Here is a 10,647-nt window from a genome sequence, read left to right as displayed (position 1 = left end):
GCAGGTCTAATGTCATCAATAGACCTCAGAGTAAACACCCCACTTTGATGAATGGAAACGGCTCATTCCTCCCTTCCTTATACTCTGTGAGTATGCAGATCCTGGTGGGGATCTGTTCGTCCTGCCCGGGGTTTTGCTTATAGCCCTGTGGGTAACATTTATTTCCTTTTTAAGTAATTACTTTCTGGATACAGCCGTGGAGCTGCCAAAGGAGTAAGAGCTGAGCACCGCATCCAGCACGGTGCTGGCAGGGAGCACAGCCTGGCCCTTTGAGGTACTGCACCATCAGAGATCATTCAGTAATTCTTTTTCCCTGTCATGAGTCTTTCTGAGAAGGAAGAGAGAGAGGAAGACTTGGGAGGTGGATGTGGGTGCTGGGAGCAGCCGGCTCCATGGTGTTGGGATGCCCATCCTCAGTCAGTGCTTCTACCTGGGTGCAGCACTGCTGAATGTTGGCTTTTGTTTCCACCAAGGGCCTGGTTAACAGGAAGACCAAGTCTTCTAAAAATTACTTTGCTGTTGACAAAAGCCATATGTCCGGTGCTTTTTGAAGTGAGAAGAGCGATGATTTTCCATTTAGCCGACTGATTTCCTGAAGGGCAGCCAAACCAGCTGGAAAGCGAGGGCGCAGGCAGCAATGCCCAGCCTGCCACTGCCGAATGCCATTCCCATATCCCACTCGGTTTTGCTCTGGGCTCCTGTCAAGACACAACCACATCGAAACAACAGCTCAACCTGCTGCCTTCCTGTTTGCAAACCCAACTGTGAAACTGCAGCCAGGCAGCACAATGACATCCACCATCCAGATTCCCAGGTGGAAGTGGGGTTGTGGTGGCAGGTGGCAGGAGAAGCTTGTGGCCCCCTGAAAATGAGCCCAAGTACTTCCTTGGCCTGCTGCTAGGCTAGGGTAGTGGGAAGAGCCCGATGAGTCGCTGTGTTAGAGGGCAAGAGTTATATGCAGTGCATGAACGTGGCTGAGAGGCAGTGGTTCCTGGTCAGGGTAGCACAGGACAAGTGCTTAAATCACTTTACTTAAAAGTGGTTTCTGTTGTTTTCTTTCTTTTTTCATTGCATTGCTTGGCAGCGCAGCTGTAAGAGCATCCTTTTACACCTGCACCGTGTGCCTTACGTTGTTCTGGCATGGAGCAAGCTTGCCCCAGCCAGTTCAGCTCTGCTCTGGGCAATGGGAGCCCTGGGTGGTGAGCATGAGGTGGAGAGTCACAATGGTGGTGTAAGAGCTCTGGTGTGGCAATGTGCAGCCACAGGGATGCAGGGAGGAGTGATGAGAGCTGGATGGTTTTGGCAGGGCAGCCCCTGCAGCACCATCTGCTTGGCACAGGTTCCAAGGGTGGGAGCAGCTATGGGGGACCAAAACTTGTCCTGGGCACATCCCCATGGCCATGCTGGCACCTGACCCCGGCCAGGCCTCCTCCCAGCAGCTGTGCCCACATGCCAGTCATTTGCATGACAAATTTAAGTATTTTTCATAGGAAATGATCACACTGGGGCTGTCAGGGTGAGTTTTTGCATGGGCTGGAGCACATGCAGCCCCTTTGCTGCCATGGGGCAGCATCACCACAAATAACCAGTGCTGGGGTCTGGACAAGCCCAGCCACAGTCTGGCATCACCTCCCTTCCCACCCACAGAAAGCTGAGAGACAGCCCCATACCCCATGCTGCCTGCAGAGCTCCATGTCTGGTGCCAGATCCTCCTCCTCCCCTGCCCACTGTAGATAGGCTATGTCTTGGGTGATATTCCTGCCCTTCCCAGGCACTGCCTTGCCCCAGGGTGTCCCCTTGGCACAAAGGCACAGCTGAGGGAGGGCTTTGCTGCCACTTGTGATAATAGGCAGTGGGGAACCAAGCCCATGTCTCTGCAGTACTCTGCCCCCTGGTATCTAGCAGAGACAGGTGGGGAGCCCCATAGTCTCCCAACAGGGCTCTGCAGTGGCACCCCAGCTCCTGTGGGTAATGAGCGCCAGAACTTAATGGTTGAAAGGCTGAGAGCAGGATTTATTTGCATGGTGACTGGGCTGCTGCTGGCACTTACCCTTTAAAATAAAGTTCACAGCAAAATGTTTATACCCCCTCCCTTATAGAGAATGCTAACAGCAACCTTTGGGTTTTTTCTTCTTTTCTGGCTGGAACTTGGTTTTCCCTCCTTTGTGCCTCTCTGAATCCTGCCAGTGCAGAGATTCCCTTGTCCGGAGAGAGAAAAAAAAGGGAAAAAAGAAAAACTTAAGCCTGGGATTAAAACCCATCACTAAAATAGCTTCAGTAACAAAGTCAACTGACCAGCCAGGGGCCTGCTGAATGCCTGTCACGTATCGCCTTTCTCCCAGCACACGGTCATGTGTTGCACTAGATAGTTCCTGGAAAAGCTTCTGCTCAGCCTGATAGACCTGCGGGTGCTGATACCACTGCGCCCGTGCTGTGCTGGCCTCACTCTGCCAGAGGGCTGCAGGAAACTGCCTGAGCTTATAGGGGGAAAGAGGGGAATAAATCTATCTCCTTTGGGTAGCAGAGACAGGTCTGCTTGTGACCTGAATAGCAACCAGCTGTGAGTGATGATTGGAGCTTCTCCAGCATCAGTGGTCCAGCATCAGCATCTTGGACTAGCAGCCCCATTGGTCCTTATCGATATCTTTAGCAATGGGATTTATGGCTTTGTTTCACATACACATGAATTTTTGCATAGTTTTAGCTACATAAATAACAAAAAAAGTGGGATCTTGCATGAGATGATAGATAAAAGCAGAGGGTTGGTAAATCGTTCCCAGTCAGAGCCACCTTGCCATGATGGCTCTCATTGTATGAGACCATGCAATCAGGAACGTGTTACTGGGGGGGATTTGTAGCTAAACCCGAAGCCAAATTAACTGTGGGTTTATCCTCTTGCTGACTCCAGCAGCACAAACCTGGAAACACAGAGGTGTGATGAGGCACAGCAAGAGGGATGATGGCTCAGATAAGGCCACACTGTGTGGGAGGGCAATTAAAGGCTCAGATTTATTAGCTCTGTGCCCATGCTTGGGAGGCTGATGGTGGTGAAGGAGAGGTTGTTGATGGGAAGGGCAGAGATGGAGAAGTCAGAGACTGTTGTTCTGAAAGTGCTGCACTGTTTTAGGGTGAAACTGGGCAATAAAGGCACAGCACATCCCTGGTGAACCAAGCTGCAATGGGTACAGGCTGTGCCCAGTCTCAGTGCTAAACCCATGGCATGGGTGTCTGCCCATGGAGGATCTCAGAGCAGTGCTGCCCATGAGCACAGGGTGTACACACCTTTCTCTAGAGATCCCTAAATATCTGTACATGAGTAACTTTTATTTATTAGTAGATATATTTAACTCATATATAATTTGAATATATAATTATATGCAGATATGCTTAAACACACATATATAGTTTATATATAAAAATACATATGCATGTACACTATTTTTTCCTTCTCCCAACAACCAAACTATGGCAGTGCAGCAGTGAGTAGAGACAAGCAGTATTCAAAACTGCATTTGAATGATTGTTTCAACTGAGATTTTATTTCATAAATCCTTAGTGTTACTGGGCCCTTATGTTTTGCATCATCTTTCAGACCCACCATGCCTACCTATAAGCAGAAATGAGATAAAGGAGCATAAGGCGAAATAATCTAAAGGACTGAGAGAGGAGCTTAGCTCCCACTTTAGGAACCAGCTCACACAGCCTGATCATTAAGTCCTATTGAATCAATGAGCCCCCACACCCCAGAAGCCAACTTTTAAAAGCATTTACCCACATAAAGCTGAAGAAAGCAGCCTTTGGTAAATCATCCAGGAACGTCTTGCTTTGGAAATAACACTAAACACTTTATTCCATGTTTAACACTTAAAAGATCTTTCAAAATCAGACTAAGCACACTTGAGTGGCTCCCATTTAATTCCTACCTCTAGATAAACACCAGGGGGTCAGCAGATACCAAAAGCCATTTGCTTTCTTCAGTAGCATCAGCTGGTTGTGTTTACATGAGCTGCTGACTTGCTTGCACATTAAGCAAAGCTTGAGCTTTGCAAAATGAAAGTGAAAAGAAAGAAATAAATTGTACCATTAGCTTTCTGTGAGCTGGCTTTAAAATTAGCAGGTTTTAGACTTAAATACAGTAGAATGAGCCCTCAGGGGAAGAAAAACCATGCCAAAACCATATCCTACCTGATTTTCAGCAGTGCATGCTACTCTTTATTTCATGCTACTTTAGCAAGGCAAACTAGTTTGGTTTCCTGTTTCCAGTGAATTTTATATGTACAAAGTGTTTATATTATATTTATATTATATTTATATAATTCTATTATATATAAATTGGATTTGAATCATGTATTCATGAAAAACCACATGTTTTCTATCAACAGCTGTGCGTTTTCATATGGGGGGGGTGTGTGTGAAAGAATACACAGGAATGTGTTATTTCAACTGATATTTTAACTTTTATTTCACAAATCCTGGCTGCTGAAGATGCCAAATGAATCACAGATTATAAAATACCTTCAAATGAGGTACATAACAGCAATATAACCAGATTTAACAGCAGGTATGACCCCTTTACGTGTGCTCAGACATTTCATACCAGTAGAACTGTGCTGGGCTCCCTCAACTCTTGCCCATCGTGTGCTGCTTTGTTTTCCCTTTCCAGGCTGTTTGCTAAGGTCATGGTAAAGCACCCAAGGGCTGACAGAGGCTTTGCAGGAGCCTCATCACTTACTGTTGGCCCCTGCCTGCAGGCTAAATCTGGGACTGTTTTCCTGATTTCCTTAGGGCTGGAAACACCATCTCTGTCCCAGTAAGATGCAGCCATCCCTCGCATGAACGTGGACCATTTGCTGGGAGGCTGGATGAGGTTGGGCATAACCCAGCCTTTGAGCTGTGCCCAGGCATTAGTGGGATGTGCATGAGCATGACTGGGCCAAAAGAGTGTCCTGCACTGTGCCACATTTCAGCAAGCTGGAAAGATCACACACTGATGAGAGCCACGGCCAGGAGATGGGCACACACAGCCCAGGGATGTCCATGGCTCCTGCTGGAGGGGCTGAGCAGCACACAGTGACATTCCCTCACCTCTTGCCCACTGCTGCCAAACAAGTTTGGGCACTTTGCCTGTGGGTGTCTGTCTGTCTGTCTGCATTCCCGTATGGTCTCTTCAATCAGCCTCAGTCTGCTCCCTCCAGAATATGGCTATTTTGGGCAACTGCAATCTGGGCGAAAGCTCCAGCCCTGCCAGCACCTCTGTGCGGGCTTGAATGGAAAAATACAAAATAATCCCATCCATTTGGGTAAAGGCTGCTCCCGGCCCCTCTCCCTGAGGGAGCAGCCCCTGCCCCATTCTGCAGCCACCCAGCCCAACAGAGCCTGCAGAGCAAACAAGAACTTGAATCCAAATGTTTATACCATTGGCATTGTGCGTGGCATGTGCCTGGTAAAGATGGAGAGTGCATGAATGTTTTCTTGTAGCTGCCATCTAAACTGCCAGAAATGGTTGCTGTGCACAGCATCCCAGCAGGCTGAGACATGCTAGGATGGATGGATGGATGCATGGGTGGGTGGATGGGTAGGTGATGAATGGATAGGTGGGTGGGTGGATGGATGGATGGACGGGTGGGTAGATGGATGGACGGACGGATGGATGGACACAGGAGTTGGGTCTGGGTTCAGAGACTGGACCAAGCACTCTGTGCACAGGCAGTGGGTTTGGGGGCAGATGTGGGAGTCTCTGTATGAGTGAGGCACTGCCAGAGTGTTGGCACAGTGGGGACCTGTCTTTCCCCTCCCCATTTCTTGCACACACATTAACATACACACACGCAGTGGTTCCTCCTCCCATCCTCAGCAGACACAGTGAACTCGGTACATGCAGGGCACTGAACTCCTGCACTGAACTCCTGTGGGTGTCTGCAGCGCATCCTGGTTGCTGCAGGTTTGTGTGCTCAGATGCTTAAAAGAAAAATCCCACCCCAGTACAACCAAGAGCAGCCTGAGCCTGCTGCCCAAGAGCATCACAGTGTGACGGTTACAACAAGCTTACTCATTTCTCCAGTGAGTAAGACTGAAAGAGGAGCCCCATGGGTGCAGGACCGGGTGTGGGGCCAGCAGCCGATAAGGAGCAGCTCCCTAATCTCCAGCCCCAGCAGCCAAGAGGCCAAGGGTGATAACTCACACCAACCCCAGCTTGCAGCAGCTGGGGGTGGTGTTGCTGGTTTGAGTGCTTGCAGAGTTGCCCTCACATCAGGGGGGGTTGTATGCAGTGTCCCCCCAGCCCAGCACCCCTCATCCTCTCCAGGGAACCAGAGGACCCGGTGGTGGTGGCAGCCATCGGGCAGGCACTCTGTCGTGCTCAACTTGCCTCTGCACTGGATGCTCCCTGGGGCATAGCCATGGGGAAAGGTGGCTACAGCAGGCAGCATCTTTCTTCTAATAAATCCTGTTTAGGATCCAACGTTTAGAAACTGGAGGTAGGGAAGGTTCCAGCCAAAGTCCGTCCTTGGCTGCCCCATGGGATGGGTGATGCTGGGAAGCCAAGAGCACAGCAAAGCCTGGCATGCCTCTGATTCAGACCTGGGGCTTTGGCTCAGACACCTGGCTTTTATCTGCCCCCTTTGGGAGCTGCTGGATGGGCTGGCTGGGTCAGGTCTGTGCCTGTTGATGCCCATCTCCCACAGCACGTACCCACAGCACCCACCGCTGCTGCCCCACTGGCTCTGAATCACCTGCCCCCCACAGGGGATAAACTGCATCACCCCTTGCTAGCCCCCATGGACCAGCTGCACATGATCAGCTCTGCTCCAAAGCACATTTTTGTCAGAGGGCAACATGATAAAAGTCTTAAAATAGCTCACCATGACATTGGCCAGGGTCTGTGCCACCGCACTTCCCACACTGCCGTCCTCCATCCTCCTGCCCCACTCTGGGCATGAACATCCCTGAAGGAAGGCTGGGATCGTGAAACCAAAGCTGGATACGTGCAGAGATGCTCCTGTCCCCAAGCATTGTGCTTTCTGGGCAGCACGGCACCAAGCACAACATGACACCACAAGCACTTCTGAGCAAGACTCTGCCTCTGCTCTTGGGGTACCCCTGCTTCTGCAGGGCCCTGCTCAGGGCCCCTCTCCCTGTCCTCAGCTCACTGCAGGGAGCACCCTGCCCTCTTGGCCATCTCTCCTTTGGCTGCAGTTGAACACTGCTTGGCCTAGTCCCCAGCACGGGAACAAAAGCGGAGAGCCCCAGTGCCAGGCCGGCAGCTGGGGGAGGGCACAGCTCCCTGCACAGCTCCTCTCCAACGCTGGGAACCAGCAGGGCGTAAAAGTGAAACATCCCCCTCAATGCCTTCACCAGCCCTGACACCCAGGGATGCTGCAGTCTGGGCTGCAGTCTGACTTGCTGGTTACCGAGGTGGCTTTCTGAGCCGGGGTGCCATGGAGGAGACTGGCGGACCTGCTGCCAGGATCCTCTCCTGAAGAAGGCCAGCTCCAGCTCCCTCCTTGCTGCGTGAACCTGCTTCTTTAACCCCTCTGTCACCACTGCTAGTGCAGTGCCCTGGCCCTGGGCTCTTTGGCAATGCTCCCAAGTCAGGGTCGTAACAAGATTTAGCCTTTCACCGATTTCAGGCACATACCCCACCTCTCCCTAATTTTGCATTGAGTTTTGTGACACTATTACCCTGCACAGCTTCGATTCCTATCTACCGGATGTCTTTATTTTTTTTAATGGAAAACAAGATTCAAAATAGCCCCCAGAGAAAGCAAACCCTGTGACACCCACACAGATTTTCCTAACAATTGCAAAAATGCCCATGAGAGCAACTGCAGTGAGGAATTGCAGTGGAGAATTTGCAGTGCAGGCATGGCACTAAGGAAATGAAGCATTTCATAGAGAGAGGAAAACGTGCTCTGCACACTGCCATAGTGCAAACCTGAGCTCTTATCACAACTCACACCTGGCTGGGAACAGGTAGCCCCATGGAGGCACACTGGGATTACTGGGAATGTCCTGCTGCTATCCCTAGCCATGCCAAGGGAAATCATGGCCTTTGCTATGCCTTGCAGTTACCATTGCACATCTCCATTGCACAATCTCCTCGGCTCAGTGTCACCTTCAGTCCCAGCAGTCACAGTTCAGCTCTGAGGATGGGATGCAGTGGCACATGGCACTTGCTCTTTTATTCACAATGCTAATTCTTTTATTCATTACACCAATAAAAGCAGCTGAGCTCACTCTGGTTCACTTATGGCCCTGGAACGAGCATTTCTGCTCCCACCCCATTGTGCAGGTGATGGTGGGGGCTTTGGTGGGGAGCCATGTGCTCCCTCCTCTCCCACACCTCATGGGTTCCTGTGAGATGGGTGGCAGTGAGGCAGGGCCATGGCATATCACTGGGAACCCACCAGCACAGCAGCTCATCCCCTGCCCCTGCACCCAGCGCCCACATAACATCACATGCCTCTGGAGAGAGCCGAGCCAGGGACAAGGCGAGCTGTGATCTTGCAGGGATGCCATGTGTGCCAACGGGATCCTGGGATGGAAGCCGGCATTGAGCTGAGGAGCCAGCAGAGCCCAGAGCGGCTTGAACTTAGCTCCACCTGGCTGGATGGGGCATTTGGGGTGTGTTCAGGTTCGTCAACGGTTGTTCCCAGCCTCCCTGGCCTTGCTCACCTCCTTCAGTGACCCAAGTGTCTCTGGGCAGTTCTTGCTCTGATGTGTTTGTGATGGGGCTGCAGGGAAGCCCTGCACAGGAATCAGAAGGGACCCCGCGTGCCATGCACTGCATGAATGAGTCCCCATCAGCGGCTGGGTCCTGACATTGTGGTGCTGACACCCAGCGATGCAGCCAGTGGCCTGGCTGAAGCCCCTTTTTAAAAGCTGATTTATCTGCAGTTTAGCCAGCCCTCTGCATGGCAGAGCTCAGATGCCCACCGGCACTTCCTCACTGTGGGACACAGGGGTGCGGCGGCTGCGGAAGAACTTGGCTCAGGGGAAAACCCCTCAGGAGAGGTGCGGTCTGTCTGGAAACCAGGGTTTGCTGCAGTTCCTGGTGGGCAGAGCACGGGCAGCACCGCTCCGTCGCGCAGCCAGGAGCACACGAACAGCTCTGTGTGCAGCAGCACCATCCCACGCTGCACAGCAGAGGCTCTGCTTTGTCCCCTGGCTGCTATGTAAATACCAGCAGGGTTTTCTTAGCAGCCACCAAACGCACATCTGCTCATGCAAAGCCCAGCCGCCGACCGGCGCAGGAAGCTCGCCACCACGCACGGGCGGCTTCCCTGCATGGGCCAGGCTGCCTCCTTGACCTGCGAGTGCTCCGTGCATCCAACACAGCCCCCCCTGCTCCCCTCCTTGTCCGGAGAGCCTGGGCCGAGCCGCAGGCACCCTCACTGCAGGTAGGCAGCAGGAAAGCATCCGCTGGTCACCCAGGAACAGCCCCTCAGCCCGCTGCCGCTTGCCTGGCCCCAGCACGCTCACAGAGATAAGGCTGTGGGATGATTACTTTGTGCTGTCATCAGGACAAAATAAAGCCTGGCTGGTGCCAATACAGCTTTCTTCTTCATTGTTCTATTTCCACGCTCCTGCGTACGCCTGGCCGCCCCGCTCCTGCCAGGAAAGCCGAGCACTGATCATTGTCAGATGGTTCACAGAGAGGTTTCTGGTTTGTTTTGTTTTTACAAGGATCCAAGTTGATAGGGGGAGGGAAAGAACTTTTGTCCTCTGCTTAAAATAATTCAAGAGCTTTCCACTGTCTACGCCAGGCTCAAGCAGACATTTGCATAACAAATGAGCTTCTCCCCACTCTTCAGCCCTGGGTGACCTCTGTGGCTCCTTGCAGGAGGAGGCTCCATCTCCATCACCTCCGTCTCCATCTTCCATCCCAGCCCTGGGCCTGTGGAGAGGGGAGGGCAAGTAGAAGTTTGTAAGTTTTCAGCACTTTTGTCAATCAAGACTTTGTAAATGGCCTCTGGAACATTTCAGCAATAAAACGTTTGCTTGGTGACCAACAAATAATTCCAGGCATCTTTTATTTTGCTGTAAAAGTGCTACAAATCAAGCTGCTTAGTGGAGCTTTCTCTCCAGGCTAAAGGCCACTAACAGCAGAACCAAACATGAACTCTCCTGTTGTTAGCAGAAGTGGCCTCTCCATGCTGGGTGTTCTCCACACTGTGAGGCACTAGCAGAAGGCACAGGCCTAAGAGCTGTTCGGGTGCAGAAAGCCCAAGCAAAGCCCCTTGGCTGGCTCAGATGTACAAGTTACCCCAACAGTTCTGCTATTGCTATTTAAAGAGATTTCACTGCAGAGCGCTTCCAGAGAGCATCTGTTGCAATAGCCAAAGAACTCATGACTTTCATCCCAGCGAGCAGATGAAACCACTGTGAGAGCCCATTGAGCTGTGAGAGCTGGTTTGTGTAGAGCCGGATCACCTCAACCCCTCTGCTGAGGAGCTGGAGGAAATGTCCAGCTCCCATCCTCCTTATGGGAGGGAGAGAGGGGGGTAGTAAAGCCTACATACCTTCATGTAGCTCTGAGAGGAGGTGGGAGGGTTGCCACAGAAATCAGGTGGAAGCAAATGCTGTCAGAGTCCAAGTGCCCCACCAATTGTATCAGGATATTGTATTCAGGTGAGGAGGGCTGGGGAG

The sequence above is a fragment of the Melopsittacus undulatus genome, chromosome 10 (assembly GCF_012275295.1).
Source record: "Melopsittacus undulatus isolate bMelUnd1 chromosome 10, bMelUnd1.mat.Z, whole genome shotgun sequence".
In the NCBI taxonomy this organism is placed as follows: Eukaryota; Metazoa; Chordata; class Aves; order Psittaciformes; family Psittaculidae; genus Melopsittacus; species Melopsittacus undulatus.
This window is presented reverse-complemented; position numbering follows the sequence as displayed.